This window comes from Vanacampus margaritifer, chromosome 1 (genome assembly GCF_051991255.1).
Source record: "Vanacampus margaritifer isolate UIUO_Vmar chromosome 1, RoL_Vmar_1.0, whole genome shotgun sequence".
Taxonomy (NCBI): domain Eukaryota; kingdom Metazoa; phylum Chordata; class Actinopteri; order Syngnathiformes; family Syngnathidae; genus Vanacampus; species Vanacampus margaritifer.
The window spans coordinates 44,454,979-44,480,383 of record NC_135432.1 but is presented as its reverse complement, the minus strand read 5'-3'; positions in this window follow the sequence as shown (position 1 = coordinate 44,480,383).

The following is a 25,405-nucleotide window of genomic DNA, read 5'->3' as shown; positions in this document are numbered from 1 at the left end:
TTTATTGCTTTAAATGCGTTTTCAGCCTGATTGTGCACTTTAGGTGAAAATGTCAAAATCTTCAAAATGAGCATGAGCACAATGAAATTAATGCTTGAATCATCTTCAGGATGCTATAATACACGAAATACAGCAACATTTTTGAGTCTACAAAGTGTAGTTTAGGTGTGAGAGCCAAAATTAACTTTTTATTGCTTTCAATGCGTTTCCAGCCTGATTGTGCACTTTATGTGAAAATGTCAAAATCTTAAAAATGAGCATGAGCACAATGAAATTAATGCTGGAATCATCTTCAGGATGCTAGAATACACTAAATACAGCAAAAATTTTGAGTCTACAACGTTTAGTTTAGGTGTGAGAGCCAAAATGAACTTTTTATTGCTTTAAATGCGTTTTCAGCCCCTGATTGTACACGTTAGGTGAAAAGGTCAAAATCTTCAAAAATGAGCATAAGCACAGTGTAATTAATGCTGGAATCATCTTCAGGATGCTAGAATACACTAAATACAGCAAACATTTTGAGTCTACAACGTTTAGTTTAGGTGTGAGAGCCAAAATGAACTTTTTATTGCTTTAAATGCGTTTTCAGCCTGTTTGTGCACTTTAGGTGAAAATGTCAAAATCTTAAAAATGAGCATGAGCACAATGAAATTAATGCTGGAATCATCTTCAGGATGCTAGAATACACTAAATACAGCAATATTTTTGAGTCTACAACGTTTAGTTTAGGTGTGAGAGCCAAAATTAACTTTTTATTGCTTTAAATGCGTTTTCAGCCCCTGATTGTGCACTTTAGGTGAAAATGTCAAACTCTTAAAAATGAGCATGAGCACAATGAAATTAATGCTGGAATCATCTTCAGGATGCTAGAATACACTAAATACAGCAAAAATTTTGAGTCTACAACGTTTAGTTTAGGTGTGAGAGCCAAAATGAACTTTTTATTGCTTTAAATGCGTTTTCAGCCCCTGATTGTACACTTAAGGTGAAAATGTCAAAATCTTCAATAAGAGCATAAGCACAGTGAATTTAATGCTGGAATCATCTTCAGGATGCTAGAATACACTAAATACAGCAAAAATTTTGAGTCTACAACGTTTAGTTTAGGTGTGAGAGCCAAAATGAACTTTTTATTGCTTTAAATGCGTTTTCAGCCCCTGCTTGTACACGTTAGGTGAAAAGGTCAAAATCTTCAAAAATGAGCATAAGCACAATGAAATTAATGTTGGAATCATCTTCAGGATGCTAGAATACACTAAATACTGCAACAATTTTGAGTCTACAACGTTTAGTTTAGGTGTGAGAGCCAAAATGAACTTTTTATTGCTTTAAATGCGTTTTGAGCACCTGATTGTACACTTAAGGTGAAAATGTCAAAATCTTAAAATTGAGCATGAGCACAATGAAATTAATGCTGGAATCATCTTCAGGATGCTATAATACACTAAATACAGCAAACATTTTGAGTCTACAACCTTTAGTTTAGGCGTGAGAGCCAAAATGAACTTTTTATTGATTTAAATGCGTTTTCAGCCCCTGATTGTACACTTAAGGTGAAAATGTCAAAATCTTAAAATTGAGAATAGGCACAATGAAATTAATGCTGAAATTATCTTCAGGATGCTAGAATACACTAAATACAGCAAAAATTTTGAGTCTACAACGTTTAGTTTAGGTGTGAGAGCAAAACTGATCTTTTTATTGCTTTAAATGTGTTTTCAGCCTGATTGTGCACTTAAGGTGAAAATGTCAAAATCTTAAAAATGAGCATGAGCACAATGAAATTAATGCTGGAATCATCTTCAGGATGCTTTAATACACTAAATACAGCAAACATTTTGAGTCTACAACGTTTAGTTTAGGCGTGAGAGCCAAACTGATCTTTTTATTGCTTTAAATGTGTTTTCAGCCTGATTGTGCACTTAAGGTGAAAATGTCAAAATCTTCAATATGAGCATAAGCACAATGAATTTAATGCTGAAATCATCTTCAGGATGCTAGAATACACTAAATACAGCAAAAATTTTGAGTCTACAACGTTTAGTTTAGGTATGAGAGCCAAAAAGAACTTTTTATTGCTTTAAATGCCTTTTCAGCCCCTGATTGTACACTAAAGGTGAAAATGTCAAAATCTTAAAATTGAGCATGAGCACAATGAAATTAATGCTGGAATCATCTTCGGGATGCTATAATACACTAAATACAGCAAACATTTTGAGTCTACAACGTTTAGTTTAGGTGTGAGAGCCAAAATGAACTTTTTAATGCTTGAAATGCGTTTTCAGCCTGATTGTGCACTTTAGGTGAAAATGTCAAAATCTTAAAAATGAGCATGAGCACTATGAAATTAATGCTGGAATCATCTTCAGGATGCTACAATACACTAAATACAGCAAAAATTTTGAGTCTACAACGTTTAGTTTAGGTGTGAGAGCCAAAATGAACTTTTTATTGCTTTAAATGCGTTTTCAGCCCTTGATTGTACACTAAAGGTGAAAATGTCAAAATCTTCAAAATGAGCATAAGCACAATGAAATTAATGCTGGAATCATCTTCAGGATGCTAGAATACACTAAATACAGCAAAAATTTTGAGTCTACAACGTTTAGTTTAGGTGTGAGAGCCAAAATTAACTTTTTATTGCTTTAAATGCGTTTTCAGCCTGATTGTGCACTTTAGGTGAAAATGTCAAAATCTTCAAAATGAGCATGAGCACGATGAAATTAATGCTTGAATCATCTTCAGGATGCTATAATACACGAAATACAGCAACATTTTTGAGTCTACAAAGTGTAGTTTAGGTTTGAGAGCCAAAATGAACTTTTTATTGCTTTAAACGCGTTTTCAGCCCCTGATTGTACACTTAAGGTGAAAATGTCAAAATCTTAAAATTGAGAATAAGCACAATAAAATTAATGCTGGAATTATCTTCAGGATGCTAGAATACACTAAATACAGCAAAAATTTTGAGTCTACAACGTTTAGTTTAGGTGTGAGAGCCAAAATGAACTTGTTATTGCTTTAAACGCGTTTTCAGCCCCTGATTGTACACTTAAGGTGAAAATGTCAAAATATTCAAAATGAGCATAAGCACAATGAAATTAATGCTGGAATCATCTTCAGGATGCTAGAATACACTAAATACAGCAAAAATTTTGAGTCTACAACGTTTAGTTTAGGTGTGAGAGCCAAAATTAACTTTTTATTGCTTTCAATGCGTTTCCAGCCTGATTGTGCACTTTATGTGAAAATGTCAAAATCTTAAAAATGAGCATGAGCACAATGAAATTAATGCTGGAATCATCTTCAGGATGCTAGAATACACTAAATACAGCAAAAATTTTGAGTCTACAACGTTTAGTTTAGGTGTAAGAGACAAAATGAACTTTTTATTGCTTGAAATGCGTTTTCAGCCTGATTGTGCACTTTAGGTGAAAATGTCAAAATCTTCAAAATGAGCATAAGCACAATGAAATCAATGCTGGAATCATCTTCAGGATGCTAGAATACACTAAATACAGCAAAAATTTTGAGTCTACAACGTTTAGTTTAGGTGTGAGAGCCAAAATGAACTTTTTATTGCTTTAAATGCGTTTTCAGCCCCTGATTGTACACGTTAGGTGAAAAGGTCAAAATCTTCAAAATGAGCATAAGCACAATGAAATTAATGCTGGAATCATCTTCAGGATGCTAGAATACACTAAATACAGCAAACATTTTGAGTCTACAACGTTTAGTTTAGGCGTGAGAGCCAAAATGAACTTTTTATTGATTTAAATGCGTTTTCAGCCCCTGATTGTACACTTAAGGTGAAAATGTCAAAATCTTAAAATTGAGAATAGGCACAATGAAATTAATGCTGAAATTATCTTCAGGATGCTAGAATACACTAAATACAGCAAAAATTTTGAGTCTACAACGTTTAGTTTAGGTGTGAGAGCCAAACTGATCTTTTTATTGCTTTAAATGTGTTTTCAGCCTGATTGTGTACTTAAGGTGAAAATGTCAAAATCTTAAAAATGAGCATGAGCACAATGAAATTAATGCTGGAATCATCTTCAGGATGCTAGAATACACTAAATACAGCAATATTTTTGAGTCTACAACGTTTAGTTTAGGTGTGAGAGCCAAAATTAACTTTTTATTGCTTTAAATGCGTTTTCAGCCCCTGATTGTGCACTTTAGGTGAAAATGTCAAAATCTAAAAAAGGAGCATGAGCACAATGAAATTAATGCTGGAATCATCTTCAGGATGCTAGAATACACTAAATACAGCAAAAATTTTGAGTCTACAACGTTTAGTTTAGGTGTGAGAGCCAAAATGAACTTTTTATTGCTTTAAATGCGTTTTCAGCCCCTGATTGTACACTTAAGGTGAAAATGTCAAAATCTTCAATATGAGCATAAGCACAATGAATTTAATGCTGGAATCATCTTCAGGATGCTAGAATACACTAAATACAGCAAAAATTTTGAGTCTACAACGTTTAGTTTAGGTGTGAGAGCCAAAATGAACTTTTTATTGCTTTAAATGCGTTTTCAGCCCCTGCTTGTACACGTTAGGTGAAAAGGTCAAAATCTTCAAAAATGAGCATAAGCACAATGAAATTAATGTTGGAATCATCTTCAGGATGCTAGAATACACTAAATACTGCAACAATTTTGAGTCTACAACGTTTAGTTTAGGTGTGAGAGCCAAAATGAACTTTTTATTGCTTTAAATGCGTTTTGAGCACCTGATTGTACACTTAAGGTGAAAATGTCAAAATCTTAAAATTGAGCATGAGCACAATGAAATTAATGCTGGAATCATCTTCAGGATGCTATAATACACTAAATACAGCAAACATTTTGAGTCTACAACGTTTAGTTTAGAAGTGAGAGCCAAAATGAACTTTTTATTGATTTAAATGCGTTTTCAGCCCCTGATTGTACACTTAAGGTGAAAATGTCAAAATCTTAAAATTGAGAATAGGCACAATTAAATTAATGCTGAAATTATCTTCAGGATGCTAGAATACACTAAATACAGCAAAAATTTTGAGTCTACAACGTTTAGTTTAGGTGTGAGAGCCAAACTGATCTTTTTATTGCTTTAAATGTGTTTTCAGCCTGATTGTGCACTTAAGGTGAAAATGTCAAAATCTTAAAAATGAGCATGAGCACAATGAAATTAATGCTGGAATCATCTTCAGGATGCTTTAATACACTAAATACAGCAAACATTTTGAGTCTACAACGTTTAGTTTAGGCGTGAGAGCCAAACTGATCTTTTTATTGCTTTAAATGTGTTTTCAGCCTGATTGTGCACTTAAGGTGAAAATGTCAAAATCTTCAATATGAGCATAAGCACAATGAATTTAATGCTGAAATCATCTTCAGGATGCTAGAATACACTAAATACAGCAAAAATTTTGAGTCTACAACGTTTAGTTTAGGTGTGAGAGCCAAAATGAACTTTTTATTGCTTTAAATGCGTTTTCAGCCCCTGATTGTACACGTTAGGTGAAAAGGTCAAAATCTTCAAAAATGAGCATAAGCACAATGAAATTAATGTTGGAATCATCTTCAGGATGCTTTAATACACTAAATACAGCAAACATTTTGAGTCTACAACGTTTAGTTTAGGCGTGAGAGCCAAAATGAACTTTTAATTGATTTAAATGCGTTTTCAGCCCCTGATTGTACACTTAAGGTGAAAATGTCAAAATCTTCAAAATGAGCATAAGCACAATGAAATTAATGCTGGAATCATCTTCAGGATGCTAGAATACACTAAATACAGCAAAAATTTTGAGTCTACAACGTTTAGTTTAGGTGTGAGAGACAAAATGAACTTTTTATTGCTTGAAATGCGTTTTCAGCCTGATTGTGCACTTTAGGTGAAAATGTCAAAATCTTAAAAATGAGCATGAGCACAATGAAATTAATGCTGGAATCATCTTCAAGATGCTATAATACACTAAATACAGCAAACATTTTGAGTCTACAACGTTTAGTTTAGGTGTGAGAGCCAAAATGAACTTTTTATTGCTTTAAATGCGTTTTCAGCCCCTGATTGTACACTTAAGGTGAAAATGTCAAAATCTTAAAATTGAGAATAAGCACAATGAAATTAATGCTGAAATTATCTTCAGGATGCTAGAATACACTAAATACAGCAAAAATTTTGAGTCTACAACGTTTAGTTTAGGTGTGAGAGCCAAAATGAAATTTCTATTGCTTTAAATGCGTTTTCAGCCCCTGATTGTACACTTAAGGTGAAAATGTCAAAATCTTAAAATTGAGAATAAGCACAATGAAATTAATGCTGGAATCATCTTCAGGATGCTAGAATACACTAAATACAGCAACAATTTTGAGTCTACAACGTTTAGTTTAGGTGTGAGAGCCAAAATGAACTTTTTATTGCTTTAAATGCGTTTTGAGCACCTGATTGTACACTTAAGGTGAAAATGTCAAAATCTTCAAAAATGAGCATGAGCACAATGAAATTAATGCTGGAATCATCTTCAGGATGCTATAATACACTAAATACAGCAAACATTTTGAGTCTACAACGTTTAGTTTAGGTGTGAGAGCCAAAATGAACTTTTTATTGCTTTAAATGCGTTTTCAGCCCCTGATTGTACATGTTAGGTGAAAAGGTCAAAATCTTCAAAAATGAGCATAAGCACAGTGTAAATAATGCTGGAATCATCTTCAGGATGCTAGAATACACTAAATACAGTAAAAATTTTGACTCTACAACGTTTAGTTTAGGTATGAGAGCCAAAAAGAACTTTTTATTGCTTTAAATGCGTTTTCAGCCCCTGATTGTACACTTAAGGTGAAAATGTCAAAATCTTAAAATTGAGCATGAGCACAATGAAATTAATGCTGGAATCATCTTCGGGATGCTATAATACACTAAATACAGCAACAATTTTGAGTCTACAACGTTTAGTTTAGGTGTGAGAGCCAAATTGAACTTTTTATTGCTTTAAATGCGTTTTGAGCACCTGATTGTACACTTAAGGTGAAAATGTCAAAATCTTAAAATTAAGCATGAGCACAATGAAATTAATGCTGGAATCATCTTCAGGATGCTATAATACACTAAATACAGCAAACATTTTGAGTCTACAACGTTTAGTTTAGGTGTGAGAGCCAAAATGAACTTTTTATTGCTTTAAATGCGTTTTCAGCCCCTGATTGTACATGTTAGGTGAAAAGGTCAAAATCTTCAAAAATGAGCATAAGCACAGTATAAATAATGCTGGAATCATCTTCAGGATGCTAGAATACACTAAATACAGTAAAAATTTTGACTCTACAACGTTTAGTTTAGGTATGAGAGCCAAAAAGAACTTTTTATTGCTTTAAATGCGTTTTCGGCCCCTGATTGTACACTTAAGGTGAAAATGTCAAAATCTTAAAATTGAGCATGAGCACAATGAAATTAATGCTGGAATCATCTTCAGGATGCTATAATACACTAAATACAGCAAACATTTTGAGTCTACAACGTTTAGTTTAGGCTTGAGAGCCAAAATTAACTTTTAATTGATTTAAATGCGTTTTCAGCCCCTGATTGTACACTTAAGGTGAAAATGTCAAAATCTTAAAATTGAGAATAGGCACAATGAAATTAATGCTGAAATTATCTTCAGGATGCTAGAATACACTAAATACAGCAAAAATTTTGAGTCTACAACGTTTAGTTTAGGTGTGAGAGCCAAAATGAACTTTTTATTGCTTTAAATGTGTTTTCAGCCTGATTGTGCACTTAAGGTGAAAATGTCAAAATCTTAAAAATGAGCATGAGCACAATGAAATTAATGCTGGAATCATCTTCAGGATGCTATAATACACTAAATACAGCAAACATTTTGAGTCTACAACGTTTAGTTTAGGTGTGAGAGCCAAAATGAACTTTTTATTGCTTTAAATGCGTTTTCAGCCCCTGATTGTACACTTAAGGTGAAAATGTCAAAATCTTAAAATTGAGAATAAGCACAATGAAATTAATGCTGAAATTATCTTCAGGATGCTAGAATACACTAAATACAACAAAAATTTTGAGTCTACAACGTTTAGTTTAGGTGTGAGAGACAAAATGAACTTTTTATTGCTTTAAATGCGTTTTCAGCCCCTGATTGTACACTTAAGGTGAAAATGTCAAAATCTTCAAAATGAGCATAAGCACAATGAAATTAATGCTGGAATCATCTTCAGGATGCTAGAATACACTAAATACAGCAAAAATTTTGAGTCTACAACGTTTAGTTTAGGTGTGAGAGCCAAAATGAACTTTTTATTGCTTTAAACGCATTTTCAGCCCCGGATTGTACACTTAAGGTGAAAATGTCAAAATTCTCAAAATGAGCATAAACACAATGAAATTAATGCTGGAATCATCTTCAGGATACTAGAATACACTAAATACAGCAAACATTTTGAGTCTACAACGTTTAGTTTAGGTGTGAGAGCCAAAATGAACTTTTTATTGCTTTAAATGCGTTTTCAGCCCCTGATTGTACACTTAAGGTGAAAATGTCAAAATCTTCAATATGAGCATAAGCACAATGAATTTAATGCTGGAATCATCTTCAGGATGCTAGAATACACTAAATACAGCAAAAAATTTGAGTCTACAACGTTTAGTTTAGGTGTGAGAGCCAAAATGAACTTTTTATTGCTTTAAATGCGTTTTCAGCCCCTGATTGTACACGTTAGGTGAAAAGGTCAAAATCTTCAAAAATGAGCATAAGCACAATGAAATTAATGTTGGAATCATCTTCAGGATGCTAGAATACACTAAATACAGCAAAAATTTTGAGTCTACAACGTTTAGTTTAGGTGTGAGAGCCAAAATTAACTTTTTATTGCTTGAAATGCGTTTTCAGCCTGATTGTGCACTTTAGGTGAAAATGTCAAAATCTTAAAAATGAGCATGAGCACAATAAAATTAATGCTGGAATCATCTTCAAGATGCTATAATACACTAAATACAGCAAACATTTTGAGTCTACAACGTTTAGTTTAGGTGTGAGAGCCAAAATGAACTTTTTATTGCTTTAAATGCGTTTTCAGCCCCTGATTGTACACTTAAGGTGAAAATGTCAAAATCTTAAAATTGAGAATAAGCACAATGAAATTAATGCTGAAATTATCTTCAGGATGCTAGAATACACTAAATACAGCAAAAATTTTGAGTCTACAACGTTTAGTTTAGGTGTGAGAGCCAAAATGAAATTTCTATTGCTTTAAATGCGTTTTCAGCCCCTGATTGTACACTTAAGGTGAAAATGTCAAAATCTTAAAATTGAGAATAAGCACAATGAAATTAATGCTGGAATCATCTTCAGGATGCTAGAATACACTAAATACAGCAACAATTTTGAGTCTACAACGTTTAGTTTAGGTGTGAGAGCCAAAATGAACTTTTTATTGCTTTAAATGCGTTTTGAGCACCTGATTGTACACTTAAGGTGAAAATGTCAAAATCTTCAAAAATGAGCATGAGCACAATGAAATTAATGCTGGAATCATCTTCAGGATGCTATAATACACTAAATACAGCAAACATTTTGAGTCTACAACGTTTAGTTTAGGTGTGAGAGCCAAAATGAACTTTTTATTGCTTTAAATGCGTTTTCAGCCCCTGATTGTACATGTTAGGTGAAAAGGTCAAAATCTTCAAAAATGAGCATAAGCACAGTGTAAATAATGCTGGAATCATCTTCAGGATGCTAGAATACACTAAATACAGTAAAAATTTTGACTCTACAACGTTTAGTTTAGGTATGAGAGCCAAAAAGAACTTTTTATTGCTTTAAATGCGTTTTCAGCCCCTGATTGTACACTTAAGGTGAAAATGTCAAAATCTTAAAATTGAGCATGAGCACAATGAAATTAATGCTGGAATCATCTTCGGGATGCTATAATACACTAAATACAGCAACAATTTTGAGTCTACAACGTTTAGTTTAGGTGTGAGAGCCAAATTGAACTTTTTATTGCTTTAAATGCGTTTTGAGCACCTGATTGTACACTTAAGGTGAAAATGTCAAAATCTTAAAATTAAGCATGAGCACAATGAAATTAATGCTGGAATCATCTTCAGGATGCTATAATACACTAAATACAGCAAACATTTTGAGTCTACAACGTTTAGTTTAGGTGTGAGAGCCAAAATGAACTTTTTATTGCTTTAAATGCGTTTTCAGCCCCTGATTGTACATGTTAGGTGAAAAGGTCAAAATCTTCAAAAATGAGCATAAGCACAGTATAAATAATGCTGGAATCATCTTCAGGATGCTAGAATACACTAAATACAGTAAAAATTTTGACTCTACAACGTTTAGTTTAGGTATGAGAGCCAAAAAGAACTTTTTATTGCTTTAAATGCGTTTTCGGCCCCTGATTGTACACTTAAGGTGAAAATGTCAAAATCTTAAAATTGAGCATGAGCACAATGAAATTAATGCTGGAATCATCTTCAGGATGCTATAATACACTAAATACAGCAAACATTTTGAGTCTACAACGTTTAGTTTAGGCGTGAGAGCCAAAATTAACTTTTAATTGATTTAAATGCGTTTTCAGCCCCTGATTGTACACTTAAGGTGAAAATGTCAAAATCTTAAAATTGAGAATAGGCACAATGAAATTAATGCTGAAATTATCTTCAGGATGCTAGAATACACTAAATACAGCAAAAATTTTGAGTCTACAACGTTTAGTTTAGGTGTGAGAGCCAAAATGAACTTTTTATTGCTTTAAATGTGTTTTCAGCCTGATTGTGCACTTAAGGTGAAAATGTCAAAATCTTAAAAATGAGCATGAGCACAATGAAATTAATGCTGGAATCATCTTCAGGATGCTATAATACACTAAATACAGCAAACATTTTGAGTCTACAACGTTTAGTTTAGGTGTGAGAGCCAAAATGAACTTTTTATTGCTTTAAATGCGTTTTCAGCCCCTGATTGTACACTTAAGGTGAAAATGTCAAAATCTTAAAATTGAGAATAAGCACAATGAAATTAATGCTGAAATTATCTTCAGGATGCTAGAATACACTAAATACAACAAAAATTTTGAGTCTACAACGTTTAGTTTAGGTGTGAGAGACAAAATGAACTTTTTATTGCTTTAAATGCGTTTTCAGCCCCTGATTGTACACTTAAGGTGAAAATGTCAAAATCTTCAAAATGAGCATAAGCACAATGAAATTAATGCTGGAATCATCTTCAGGATGCTAGAATACACTAAATACAGCAAAAATTTTGAGTCTACAACGTTTAGTTTAGGTGTGAGAGCCAAAATGAACTTTTTATTGCTTTAAACGCATTTTCAGCCCCGGATTGTACACTTAAGGTGAAAATGTCAAAATTCTCAAAATGAGCATAAACACAATGAAATTAATGCTGGAATCATCTTCAGGATACTAGAATACACTAAATACAGCAAACATTTTGAGTCTACAACGTTTAGTTTAGGTGTGAGAGCCAAAATGAACTTTTTATTGCTTTAAATGCGTTTTCAGCCCCTGATTGTACACTTAAGGTGAAAATGTCAAAATCTTCAATATGAGCATAAGCACAATGAATTTAATGCTGGAATCATCTTCAGGATGCTAGAATACACTAAATACAGCAAAAAATTTGAGTCTACAACGTTTAGTTTAGGTGTGAGAGCCAAAATGAACTTTTTATTGCTTTAAATGCGTTTTCAGCCCCTGATTGTACACGTTAGGTGAAAAGGTCAAAATCTTCAAAAATGAGCATAAGCACAATGAAATTAATGTTGGAATCATCTTCAGGATGCTAGAATACACTAAATACAGCAAAAATTTTGAGTCTACAACGTTTAGTTTAGGTGTGAGAGCCAAAATTAACTTTTTATTGCTTGAAATGCGTTTTCAGCCTGATTGTGCACTTTAGGTGAAAATGTCAAAATCTTAAAAATGAGCATGAGCACAATAAAATTAATGCTGGAATCATCTTCAAGATGCTATAATACACTAAATACAGCAAACATTTTGAGTCTACAACGTTTAGTTTAGGTGTGAGAGCCAAAATGAACTTTTTATTGCTTTAAATGCGTTTTCAGCCCCTGATTGTACACTTAAGGTGAAAATGTCAAAATCTTAAAATTGAGAATAAGCACAATGAAATTAATGCTGAAATTATCTTCAGGATGCTAGAATACACTAAATACAGCAAAAATTTTGAGTCTACAACGTTTAGTTTAGGTGTGAGAGCCAAAATGAAATTTCTATTGCTTTAAATGCGTTTTCAGCCCCTGATTGTACACTTAAGGTGAAAATGTCAAAATCTTAAAATTGAGAATAAGCACAATGAAATTAATGCTGGAATCATCTTCAGGATGCTAGAATACACTAAATACAGCAACAATTTTGAGTCTACAACGTTTAGTTTAGGTGTGAGAGCCAAAATGAACTTTTTATTGCTTTAAATGCGTTTTGAGCACCTGATTGTACACTTAAGGTGAAAATGTCAAAATCTTCAAAAATGAGCATGAGCACAATGAAATTAATGCTGGAATCATCTTCAGGATGCTATAATACACTAAATACAGCAAACATTTTGAGTCTACAACGTTTAGTTTAGGTGTGAGAGCCAAAATGAACTTTTTATTGCTTTAAATGCGTTTTCAGCCCCTGATTGTACATGTTAGGTGAAAAGGTCAAAATCTTCAAAAATGAGCATAAGCACAGTGTAAATAATGCTGGAATCATCTTCAGGATGCTAGAATACACTAAATACAGTAAAAATTTTGACTCTACAACGTTTAGTTTAGGTATGAGAGCCAAAAAGAACTTTTTATTGCTTTAAATGCGTTTTCAGCCCCTGATTGTACACTTAAGGTGAAAATGTCAAAATCTTAAAATTGAGCATGAGCACAATGAAATTAATGCTGGAATCATCTTCGGGATGCTATAATACACTAAATACAGCAACAATTTTGAGTCTACAACGTTTAGTTTAGGTGTGAGAGCCAAATTGAACTTTTTATTGCTTTAAATGCGTTTTGAGCACCTGATTGTACACTTAAGGTGAAAATGTCAAAATCTTAAAATTAAGCATGAGCACAATGAAATTAATGCTGGAATCATCTTCAGGATGCTATAATACACTAAATACAGCAAACATTTTGAGTCTACAACGTTTAGTTTAGGTGTGAGAGCCAAAATGAACTTTTTATTGCTTTAAATGCGTTTTCAGCCCCTGATTGTACATGTTAGGTGAAAAGGTCAAAATCTTCAAAAATGAGCATAAGCACAGTATAAATAATGCTGGAATCATCTTCAGGATGCTAGAATACACTAAATACAGTAAAAATTTTGACTCTACAACGTTTAGTTTAGGTATGAGAGCCAAAAAGAACTTTTTATTGCTTTAAATGCGTTTTCGGCCCCTGATTGTACACTTAAGGTGAAAATGTCAAAATCTTAAAATTGAGCATGAGCACAATGAAATTAATGCTGGAATCATCTTCAGGATGCTATAATACACTAAATACAGCAAACATTTTGAGTCTACAACGTTTAGTTTAGGCGTGAGAGCCAAAATTAACTTTTAATTGATTTAAATGCGTTTTCAGCCCCTGATTGTACACTTAAGGTGAAAATGTCAAAATCTTAAAATTGAGAATAGGCACAATGAAATTAATGCTGAAATTATCTTCAGGATGCTAGAATACACTAAATACAGCAAAAATTTTGAGTCTACAACGTTTAGTTTAGGTGTGAGAGCCAAAATGAACTTTTTATTGCTTTAAATGTGTTTTCAGCCTGATTGTGCACTTAAGGTGAAAATGTCAAAATCTTAAAAATGAGCATGAGCACAATGAAATTAATGCTGGAATCATCTTCAGGATGCTATAATACACTAAATACAGCAAACATTTTGAGTCTACAACGTTTAGTTTAGGTGTGAGAGCCAAAATGAACTTTTTATTGCTTTAAATGCGTTTTCAGCCCCTGATTGTACACTTAAGGTGAAAATGTCAAAATCTTAAAATTGAGAATAAGCACAATGAAATTAATGCTGAAATTATCTTCAGGATGCTAGAATACACTAAATACAACAAAAATTTTGAGTCTACAACGTTTAGTTTAGGTGTGAGAGACAAAATGAACTTTTTATTGCTTTAAATGCGTTTTCAGCCCCTGATTGTACACTTAAGGTGAAAATGTCAAAATCTTCAAAATGAGCATAAGCACAATGAAATTAATGCTGGAATCATCTTCAGGATGCTAGAATACACTAAATACAGCAACAATTTTGAGTCTACAACGTTTAGTTTAGGTGTGAGAGCCAAAATGAACTTTTTATTGCTTTAAATGCGTTTTGAGCACCTGATTGTACACTTAAGGTGAAAATGTCAAAATCTTCAAAAATGAGCATGAGCACAATGAAATTAATGCTGGAATCATCTTCAGGATGCTATAATACACTAAATACAGCAAACATTTTGAGTCTACAACGTTTAGTTTAGGTGTGAGAGCCAAAATGAACTTTTTATTGCTTTAAATGCGTTTTCAGCCCCTGATTGTACATGTTAGGTGAAAAGGTCAAAATCTTCAAAAATGAGCATAAGCACAGTGTAAATAATGCTGGAATCATCTTCAGGATGCTAGAATACACTAAATACAGTAAAAATTTTGACTCTACAACGTTTAGTTTAGGTATGAGAGCCAAAAAGAACTTTTTATTGCTTTAAATGCGTTTTCAGCCCCTGATTGTACACTTAAGGTGAAAATGTCAAAATCTTAAAATTGAGCATGAGCACAATGAAATTAATGCTGGAATCATCTTCGGGATGCTATAATACACTAAATACAGCAACAATTTTGAGTCTACAACGTTTAGTTTAGGTGTGAGAGCCAAATTGAACTTTTTATTGCTTTAAATGCGTTTTGAGCACCTGATTGTACACTTAAGGTGAAAATGTCAAAATCTTAAAATTAAGCATGAGCACAATGAAATTAATGCTGGAATCATCTTCAGGATGCTATAATACACTAAATACAGCAAACATTTTGAGTCTACAACGTTTAGTTTAGGTGTGAGAGCCAAAATGAACTTTTTATTGCTTTAAATGCGTTTTCAGCCCCTGATTGTACATGTTAGGTGAAAAGGTCAAAATCTTCAAAAATGAGCATAAGCACAGTATAAATAATGCTGGAATCATCTTCAGGATGCTAGAATACACTAAATACAACAAAAATTTTGAGTCTACAACGTTTAGTTTAGGTGTGAGAGACAAAATGAACTTTTTATTGCTTTAAATGCGTTTTCAGCCCCTGATTGTACACTTAAGGTGAAAATGTCAAAATCTTCAAAATGAGCATAAGCACAATGAAATTAATGCTGGAATCATCTTCAGGATGCTAGAATACACTAAATACAGCAAAAATTTTGAGTCTACAACGTTTAGTTTAGGTGTGAGAGCCAAAATGAACTTTTTATTGCTTTAAACGCATTTTCAGCCCCGGATTGTACACTTAAGGTGAAAATGTCAAAATTCTCAAAATGAGCATAAACACAATGAAATTAATGCTGGAATCATCTTCAGGATACTAGAATACACTAAATACAGCAAACATTTTGAGTCTACAACGTTTAGTTTAGGTGTGAGAGCCAAAATGAACTTTTTATTGCTTTAAATGCGTTTTCAGCCCCTGATTGTACACTTAAGGTGAAAATGTCAAAATCTTCAATATGAGCATAAGCACAATGAATTTAATGCTGGAATCATCTTCAGGATGCTAGAATACACTAAATACAGCAAAAATTTTGAGTCTACAACGTTTAGTTTAGGTGTGAGAGCCAAAATGAACTTTTTATTGCTTTAAATGCGTTTTCAGCCCCTGATTGTACACGTTAGGTGAAAAGGTCAAAATCTTCAAAAATGAGCATAAGCACAATGAAATTAATGTTGGAATCATCTTCAGGATGCTAGAATACACTAAATACAGCAACAATTTTGAGTCTACAACGTTTAGTTTAGGTGTGAGAGCCAAAATGAACTTTTTATTGCTTTAAATGCGTTTTGAGCACCTGATTGTACACTTAAGGTGAAAATGTCAAAATCTTAAAAATGAGCATAAGCACAATGAAATTAATGCTGGAATCATCTTCAGGATGCTAGAATACACTAAATACAGCAAACATTTTGAGTCTACAACGTTTAGTTTAGGTGTGAGAGCCAAAATGAACTTTTTATTGCTTTAAATGCGTTTTCAGCCCCTGATTGTACACTAAAGGAATCTAAGAGTTTGTGCAAGTGGGGGTTTTAGGAATGGAATGTTGCAGAACAAAGGATGCTAATTGCAGGGGGAGATGCAGAGCCGCGATAAGGTCAGAGTAGGTTGTAAACCACATTTGTTTTACACCTGGGCGGAAAAGTACAAAACAGGAGAAGCCACCCAGTGACGCTGCGGATGAAGATCGGCCAATGAAAAGCAAGCTAAAGTTAAACTGCAGAAAACACATAGCCAATAGAATAATGTCAGGATGCCTTTGTTTCTGTGTCATTTAAATATTGTGTAGTATAACTATTCACTGGGGCAACTCGGAAGAGACTACGTCGGCTGCTTGAGACAGAGACGTATAGAATTGTGTTGATAGGGACCCGGGACCCCAGCTGTTTGTATTAGATTTGAGTGTTAGGAATAAATCCACTCGTGTGTGAAAATGCCGGCTTCCTGATACCTTTCTATTGCAGAACGAGCATGCTATTGTTGGATGGGTGATAGTTTGGTAAGGTCACAAATTGGAGTCAGATTATTAACTTAAGTTTATATTAATATAGAAATAAATTCCAACAACACGTTAGGTGAAAAGGTCAAAATCTTCAAAAATGAGCATAAGCTTACTGAAATTAATGCTGGAATCATCTTCAGGTTGCTAGAATACACTAAATACAGCAACAATTTTGAGTCTACAACGTTTAGTTTAGGTGTGAGAGCCAAAATGAACTTTTTATTGCTTGAAATGCGTTTTCAGCCTGATTGTGCACTTAAGGTGAAAATGTCAAAATCTTCAAAATGAGCATAAGCACAATGAAATTAATGCTGGAATCATCTTCAGGATGCTAGAATACACTAAATACAGCAAAAAATTTGAGTCTACAACGTTTAGTTTAGGTGTGAGAGACAAAATGAACTTTTTATTGCTTGAAATGCGTTTTCAGCCTGATTGTGCACTTTAGGTGAAAATATCAAAATCTTAAAAATGAGCATGAGCACAATGAAATTAATGCTGGAATCATCTTCAGGATGCTATAATACACTAAATACAGCAAACATTTTGAGTCTACAACGTTTAGTTTAGGTGTGAGAGCCAAAATGAACTTTTTATTGCTTTAAATGCGTTTTCAGCCCCTGATTGTACACTAAAGGTGAAAATGTCAAAATCTTAAAATTGAGAATAAGCACAATGAAATTAATGCTGAAATTATCTTCAGGATGCTAGAATACACTAAATACAGCAAAAATTTTGAGTCTAAAACGTTTAGTTTAGGTGTGAGAGCAAAACTGATCTTTTTATTGCTTTAAATGTGTTTTCAGCCTGATTGTGCACTTAAGGTGAAAATGTCAAAATCTTAAAAATGAGCATGAGCACAATGAAATTAATGCTGGAATCATCTTCAGGATGCTTTAATACACTAAATACAGCAAACATTTTGAGTCTACAACGTTTAGTTTAGGCGTGAGAGCCAAACTGATCTTTTTAATTCTTTAAATGTGTTTTCAGCCTGATTGTGCACTTAAGGTGAAAATGTCAAAATCTTCAATATGAGCATAAGCACAATGAATTTAATGCTGAAATCATCTTCAGGATGCTAGAATACACTAAATACAGCAAAAATTTTGAGTCTACAACGTTTAGTTTAGGTATGAGAGCCAAAAAGAACTTTTTATTGCTTTAAATGCCTTTTCAGCCCCTGATTGTACACTAAAGGTGAAAATGTCAAAATCTTAAAATTGAGCATGAGCACAATGAAAATAATGCTGGAATCATCTTCGGGATGCTATAATACACTAAATACAGCAAACATTTTGAGTCTACAACGTTTAGTTTAGGTGTGAGAGCCAAAATGAACTTTTTAATGCTTTAAATGCGTTTTCAGCCTGATTGTGCACTTTAGGTGAAAATGTCAAAATCTTAAAAATGAGCATGAGCACTATGAAATTAATGCTGGAATCATCTTCAGGATGCTACAATACACTAAATACAGCAAAAATTTTGAGTCTACAACGTTTAGTTTAGGTGTGAGAGCCAAAATGAACTTTTTATTGCTTTAAATGCGTTTTCAGCCCTTGATTGTACACTAAAGGTGAAAATGTCAAAATCTTCAAAATGAGCATAAGCACAATGAAATTAATGCTGGAATCATCTTCAGGATGCTAGAATACACTAAATACAGCAAAAATTTTGAGTCTACAACGTTTAGTTTAGGTGTGAGAGCCAAAATTAACTTTTTATTGCTTTAAATGCGTTTTCAGCCTGATTGTGCACTTTAGGTGAAAATGTCAAAATCTTCAAAATGAGCATGAGCACAATGAAATTAATGCTTGAATCATCTTCAGGATGCTATAATACACGAAATACAGCAACATTTTTGAGTCTACAAAGTGTAGTTTAGGTTTGAGAGCCAAAATGAACTTTTTATTGCTTTAAACGCGTTTTCAGCTCCTGATTGTACACTTAAGGTGAAAATGTCAAAATCTTAAAATTGAGAATAAGCACAATAAAATTAATGCTGTAATTATCTTCAGGATGCTAGAATACACTAAATACAGTAAAAATTTTGAGTCTACAACGTTTAGTTTAGGTGTGAGAGCCAAAATGAACTTTTTATTGCTTTAAACGCGTTTTCAGCCCCTGATTGTACACTTAAGGTGAAAATGTCAAAATCTTCAAAATGAGCATAAGCACAATGAAATTAATGCTGGAATCATCTTCAGGATGCTAGAATACACTAAATACAGCAAAAATTTTGAGTCTACAACGTTTAGTTTAGGTGTGAGAGCCAAAATTAACTTTTTATTGCTTTCAATGCGTTTCCAGCCTGATTGTGCACTTTATGTGAAAATGTCAAAATCTTAAAAATGAGCATGAGCACAATGAAATTAATGCTGGAATCATCTTAAGGATGCTAGAATACACTAAATACAGCAACAATTTTGAGTCTACAACGTTTAGTTTAGGTGTGAGAGCCAAAATGAACTTTTTATTGCTTTAAATGCGTTTTGAGCACCTGATTGTACACTTAAGGTGAAAATGTCAAAATCTTAAAATTGAGCATGAGCACAATGAAATTAATGCTGGAATCATCTTCAGGATGCTATAATACACTAAATACAGCAAACATTTTGAGTCTACAACGTTTAGTTTAGGTGTGAGAGCCAAAATGAACTTTTTATTGCTTTAAATGCGTTTTCAGCCTGATTGTGCACTTTAGGTGAAAATGTCAAAATCTTAAAAATGAGCATGAGCACAATGAAATTAATGCTGGAATCATCTTCAGGATGCTAGAATACACTAAATACAGCAACAATTTTGAGTCTACAACATTTAGTTTAGATGTGAGACCCAAAATGAACTTTTTATTGCTTTAAATGCGTTTTCAGCCCCTGATTGTACACTTAAGGTGAAAATGTCAAAATCTTCAAAATGAGCATAAGCACAATGAAATTAATGCTGGAATCATCTTGAGGATGCTAGAATACACTAAATACAGCAAAAATTTTGAGTCTACAACGTTTAGTTTAGGTGTGAGAGCCAAAATGAACTTTTTATTGCTTTAAATGCGTTTTCAGCCCCTGATTGTACACGTTAGGTGAAAAGGTCAAAATCTTCAAAATGAGCATAAGCACAATGAAATTAATGCTGGAATCATCTTCAGGATGCTAGAATACACTAAATACAGCAAACATTTTGAGTCTACAACGTTTAGTTTAGGCGTGAGAGCCAAAATGAACTTTTTATTGATTTAAATGCGTTTTCAGCCCCTGATTGTACACTTAAGGTGAAAATGTCAAAATCTTAAAATTGAGAATAGGCACAATGAAATTAATGCTGAAATTATCTTCAGGATGCTAGAATACACTAAATACAGCAAAAATTTTGAGTCTACAACGTTTAGTTTAGGTGTGAGAGCCAAACTGATCTTTTTATTGCTTTAAATGTGTTTTCAGCCTGATTGTGTACTTAAGGTGAAAATGTCAAAATCTTAAAAATGAGCATGAGCACAATGAAATTAATGCTGGAATCATCTTCAGGATGCTAGAATACACTAAATACAGCAATATTTTTGAGTCTACAACGTTTAGTTTAGGTGTGAGAGCCAAAATTAACTTTTTATTGCTTTAAATGCGTTTTCAGCCCCTGATTGTGCACTTTAGGTGAAAATGTCAAAATCTAAAAAAGGAGCATGAGCACAATGAAATTAATGCTGGAATCATCTTCAGGATGCTAGAATACACTAAATACAGCAAAAATTTTGAGTCTACAACGTTTAGTTTAGGTGTGAGAGCCAAAATGAACTTTTTATTGCTTTAAATGCGTTTTCAGCCCCTGATTGTACACTTAAGGTGAAAATGTCAAAATCTTCAATATGAGCATAAGCACAATGAATTTAATGCTGGAATCATCTTCAGGATGCTAAAATACACAAAATACAGCAAAAATTTTGAGTCTACAACGTTTAGTTTAGGTGTGAGAGCCAAAATGAACTTTTTATTGCTTTAAATGCGTTTTCAGCCCCTGCTTGTACACGTTAGGTGAAAAGGTCAAAATCTTCAAAAATGAGCATAAGCACAATGAAATTAATGTTGGAATCATCTTCAGGATGCTAGAATACACTAAATACTGCAACAATTTTGAGTCTACAACGTTTAGTTTAGGTGTGAGAGCCAAAATGAACTTTTTATTGCTTTAAATGCGTTTTGAGCACCTGATTGTACACTTAAGGTGAAAATGTCAAAATCTTAAAATTGAGCATGAGCACAATGAAATTAATGCTGGAATCATCTTCAGGATGCTATAATACACTAAATACAGCAAACATTTTGAGTCTACAACGTTTAGTTTAGAAGTGAGAGCCAAAATGAACTTTTTATTGATTTAAATGCGTTTTCAGCCCCTGATTGTACACTTAAGGTGAAAATGTCAAAATCTTAAAATTGAGAATAGGCACAATGAAATTAATGCTGAAATTATCTTCAGGATGCTAGAATACACTAAATACAGCAAAAATTTTGAGTCTACAACGTTTAGTTTAGGTGTGAGAGCCAAACTGATCTTTTTATTGCTTTAAATGTGTTTTCAGCCTGATTGTGCACTTAAGGTGAAAATGTCAAAATCTTAAAAATGAGCATGAGCACAATGAAATTAATGCTGGAATCATCTTCAGGATGCTTTAATACACTAAATACAGCAAACATTTTGAGTCTACAACGTTTAGTTTAGGCGTGAGAGCCAAACTGATCTTTTTATTGCTTTAAATGTGTTTTCAGCCTGATTGTGCACTTAAGGTGAAAATGTCAAAATCTTCAATATGAGCATAAGCACAATGAATTTAATGCTGAAATCATCTTCAGGATGCTAGAATACACTAAATACAGCAAAAATTTTGAGTCTACAACGTTTAGTTTAGGTGTGAGTGCCAAAATGAACTTTTTATTGCTTTAAATGCGTTTTCAGCCCCTGATTGTACACGTTAGGTGAAAAGGTCAAAATCTTCAAAAATGAGCATAAGCACAATGAAATTAATGTTGGAATCATCTTCATGATGCTTTAATACACTAAATACAGCAAACATTTTGAGTCTACAACGTTTAGTTTAGGCGTGAGAGCCAAAAATCAACTTTTAATTGATTTAAATGCGTTTTCAGCCCCTGATTGTACACTTAAGGTGAAAATGTCAAAATCTTCAAAATGAGCATAAGCACAATGAAATTAATGCTGGAATCATCTTCAGGATGCTAGAATACACTAAATACAGCAAAAAATTTGAGTCTACAACGTTTAATTTAGGTGTGAGAGACAAAATGAACTTTTTATTGCTTGAAATGCGTTTTCAGCCTGATTGTGCACTTTAGGTGAAAATATCAAAATCTTAAAAATGAGCATGAGCACAATGAAATTAATGCTGGAATCATCTTCAGGATGCTATAATACACTAAATACAGCAAACATTTTGAGTCTACAACGTTTAGTTTAGGTGTGAGAGCCAAAATGAACTTTTTATTGCTTTAAATGCGTTTTCAGCCCCTGATTGTACACTAAAGGTGAAAATGTCAAAATCTTAAAATTGAGAATAAGCACAATGAAATTAATGCTGAAATTATCTTCAGGATGCTAGAATACACTAAATACAGCAAAAATTTTGAGTCTACAACGTTTAGTTTAGGTGTGAGAGCCAAAATGAAATTTCTATTGCTTTAAATGCGTTTTCAGCCCCTGATTGTACACTTAAGGTGAAAATGTCAAAATCTTAAAATTGAGAATAAGCACAATGAAATTAATGCTGGAATCATCTTCAGGATGCTAGAATACACTAAATACAGCAACAATTTTGAGTCTACAACGTTTAGTTTAGGTGTGAGAGCCAAAATGAACTTTTTATTGCTTTAAATGCGTTTTGAGCACCTGATTGTACACTTAAGGTGAAAATGTCAAAATCTTAAAATTAAGCATGAGCACAATGAAATTAATGCTGGAATCATCTTCAGGATGCTATAATACACTAAATACAGCAAACATTTTGAGTCTACAACGTTTAGTTTAGGTGTGAGAGCCAAAATGAACTTTTTATTGCTTTAAATGCGTTTTCAGCCCCTGATTGTACATGTTAGGTGAAAAGGTCAAAATCTTCAAAAATGAGCATAAGCACAGTGTAAATAATGCTGGAATCATCTTCAGGATGCTAGAATACACTAAATACAGTAAAAATTTTGACTCTACAACGTTTAGTTTAGGTATGAGAGCCAAAAAGAACTTTTTATTGCTTTAAATGCGTTTTCAGCCCCTGATTGTACACTTAAGGTGAAAATGTCAAAATCTTAAAATTGAGCATGAGCACAATGAAATTAATGCTGGAATCATCTTCGGGATGCTATAATACACTAAATACAGCAACAATTTTGAGTCTACAACGTTTAGTTTAGGTGTGAGAGCCAAAATGAACTTTTTATTGCTTTAAATGCGTTTTGAGCACCTGATTGTACACTTAAGGTGAAAATGTCAAAATCTTAAAATTAAGCATGAGCACAATGAAATTAATGCTGGAATCATCTTCAGGATGCTATAATACACTAAATACAGCAAACATTTTGAGTCTACAACGTTTAGTTTAGGTGTGAGAGCCAAAATGAACTTTTTATTGCTTTAAATGCGTTTTCAGCCCCTGATTGTACATGTTAGGTGAAAAGGTCAAAATCTTCAAAAATGAGCATAAGCACAGTGTAAATAATGCTGGAATCATCTTCAGGATGCTAGAATACACTAAATACAGTAAAAATTTTGACTCTACAACGTTTAGTTTAGGTATGAGAGCCAAAAAGAACTTTTTATTGCTTTAAATGCGTTTTCGGCCCCTGATTGTACACTTAAGGTGAAAATGTCAAAATCTTAAAATTGAGCATGAGCACAATGAAATTAATGCTGGAATCATCTTCGGGATGCTATAATACACTAAATACAGCAAACATTTTGAGTCTACAACGTTTAGTTTAGGTGTGAGAGCCAAAATGAACTTTTTAATGCTTTAAATGCGTTTTCAGCCTGATTGTGCACTTTAGGTGAAAATGTCAAAATCTTAAAAATGAGCATGAGCACAATGAAATTAATGCTGGAATCATCTTCAGGATGCTAGAATACACTAAATACAGCAACATTTTTGAGTCTACAACGTTTAGTTTAGGTGTGAGAGCCAAAATGAACTTTTTATTGCTTTAAACGCGTTTTCAGCCCCTGATTGTACACTTAAGGTGAAAATGTCAAAATCTGTCAAAATGAGCATAAGCACAATGAAATTAATGCTGGAATCATCTTCAGGATGCTAGAATACACTAAATACAGCAAAAATTTTGAGTCTACAACGTTTAGTTCAGGTGTGAGAGCCAAAATGAACTTTTTATTGCTTGAAATGCGTTTTCAGCCTGATTGTGCACTTTAGGTGAAAATGTCAAAATCTTAAAAATGAGCATGAGCACAATGAAATTAATGCTGGAATCATCTTCAGGATGCTATAATACACTAAATACAGCAAACATTTTGAGTCTACAACGTTTAGTTTAGGTGTGAGAGCCAAAATGAACTTTTTATTGCTTTAAATGCGTTTTCAGCCCCTGATTGTACACTTAAGGTGAAAATGTCAAAATCTTCAAAATGAGCATAAGCGCAATGAAATTAATGCTGGAATCATCTTCAGGATGCTAGAATACACTAAATACAGCAAACATTTTGAGTCTACAACGTTTAGTTTAGGTGTGAGAGCCAAAATGAACTTTTTATTGCTTTAAACGCATTTTCAGCCCCGGATTGTACACTTAAGGTGAAAATGTCAAAATTCTCAAAATGAGCATAAGCACAATGAAATTAATGCTGGAATCATCTTCAGGATACTAGAATACACTAAATACAGCAAACATTTTGAGTCTACAACGTTTAGTTTAGGTGTGAGAGCCAAAATGAACTTTTTATTGCTTTAAATGCGTTTTCAGCCCCTGATTGTACTCGTTAGGTGAAAAGGTCAAAATCTTCAAAAATTAGCATAAGCACAATGAAATTAATGCTGGAATCATCTTCAGGATGCTAGAATACACTAAATACAGTAAAAATTTTGACTCTACAACGTTTAGTTTAGGTATTAGAGCCAAAAAGAACTTTTTATTGCTTTAAATGCGTTTTCAGCCCCTGATTGTACACTTAAGGTGAAAATGTCAAAATCTTAAAATTGAGCATGAGCACAATGAAATTAATGCTGGAATCATCTTCAGGATGCTATAATACACTAAATACAGCAAACATTTTGAGTCTACAACGTTTAGTTTAGGTGTGAGAGCCAAAATGAACTTTTTATTGCTTTAAATGCGTTTTCAGCCCCTGATTGTACACTTAAGGTGAAAATGTCAAAATCTTAAAATTGAGAATAAGCACAATGAAATTAATGCTGGAATCATCTTCAGGATGCTAGAATACACTAAATACAGCAACAATTTTGAGTCTACAACGTTTAGTTTAGGTGTGAGAGCCAAAATTAACTTTTTATTGATTTAAATGCGTTTTCAGCCCCTGATTGTACACTTAAGGTGAAAATGTCAAAATCTTAAAATTGAGAATAGGCACAATGAAATTAATGCTGAAATTATCTTCAG